Source organism: Mus pahari, chromosome 10, assembly GCF_900095145.1.
Source record: "Mus pahari chromosome 10, PAHARI_EIJ_v1.1, whole genome shotgun sequence".
Lineage (NCBI taxonomy): Eukaryota > Metazoa > Chordata > Mammalia > Rodentia > Muridae > Mus > Mus pahari.
Genome location: NC_034599.1, coordinates 116,606,696 through 116,608,171, shown reverse-complemented (window position 1 = coordinate 116,608,171; position 1,476 = coordinate 116,606,696). Strand labels below are relative to the sequence as shown.

Here is a 1,476-nt window from a genome sequence, read left to right as displayed (position 1 = left end):
CCCTAGACTCTTCTGATGTAGAGATATCTCAGCTTGGAGGTTCCTTGTCCATGTTGAGTTGGTAGAACAGCAGCCTTCTCATCTGGCCTGCCAGGTGTCCTGTACCTGTCCCCAGACTCTTCTGATGTAGAGAGACTGGAGAGGTTCTTCGACTCTGAGGATGAAGACTTTCAAATCTCATTCCTCTGAAAATCCTGGGGTTGGAGGATGGCATCCGTGGCCCTCGTTGGGATGCTTTGAGAACCCAGGCCTGCCTTGGGCACTCAGTGTCACCACATTCCATCCACCCAGCCCATCCTGGGTTCTATTCACCTGTGCCACCTTTGTCCCAAGGGCTTGCTCTGCTCATGGACCAAGGACTGTGGTGCTTGGGGACCCAAACACACAAAGGGCCTGTCCACATGAAGCTGCTCATCAGAAAGCCTAGTCAGATAGAGAGGGTCAGGAGAATTCTCCACTGGACACTGCCAGACCTGGCCAGCACATCAGCTTTAGTTCTACTTTCTCCTGGTTACCTGGCTCTGTAGTTTATTTGAAATTAAAGCCCTGTTTGAAGTTGTTTAAAAAACAAAACATAAAGGCTCTATCTAGAGCACCCGGAGGGCTTAGTGAATTCCAGGAGGGTTTACATTGAAAGAGTATCTTGGTAAGAAATGCCACAAAAATTACAACAGATGAGCTAGAGACCTGGGACACTGAAGATTCCCAGGAATCTATGAGGGTAACCCTAGCTAGGACTCCTAGCAATGGGGGTATGAAGCCTGATCCAGTCATCTACTGTAACCAGGCAAGACATCCAATAGTGGAGGGATTGGAACACCAACCCAGCTACAAAACCTTAGACACACAATTTGTCTTGCCTACAGGATGTGCAAGGGCAGAGCAGAATTTAAGGGAAGGGTCAACCATTGACTGGCCTAGCTTGAGGCTCATGTTATGAGAGGGATCTCACTGTTAACACTATTGATGATATTCTACTATGCTCACCTAGCATAAATACCATCAGAAGGGTTTCCCTCAGCAACTGTTGGAAGCTGGTGCAGAGACCCATAGTCAAATATTGACTAGAGTTTACAGGAATCCTGTGGGCACTAGAGGGGTCAAGGACACCACAAGAAAACATAGAGTCAACTAACCTGGGCCCATGGAGGCTCATGGAGTCTGAACTGCCTACCAGAGAGCATGAACGAGACAGACCTGGGCTCTCTGCATATATGTAGCATAGTGCATCTGGGTCTTCATATGGTACACCTAAAGCAGGAACAGGGACTGTCTGACTATGTTGCCTGCCTTTACCCTCAGTGGAAGAGGATGTGCCTAGTCTTGCTTCAGCTTGATATGCCAGGAATGGAGGGAAAGTGCCCTTATCCCTGGGGCTCAGTCGGCCCCCTTCAATCCATGGGAATCAGGGACAAGAGAATGCTGAATCTGAATGTATTGTCACAAAGCGAACACCAGTCTTATATAATACAGAAA

General features: G+C 48.2%; 1 pseudogene; it reads left to right on the top strand.

The window, feature by feature from the left end:
• Positions 1-189, top strand: part of LOC110328637 — a 1,704-nt pseudogene extending 1,515 nt beyond the window's left edge.
• Positions 190-1,476: the final 1,287 nt, after the last annotated feature.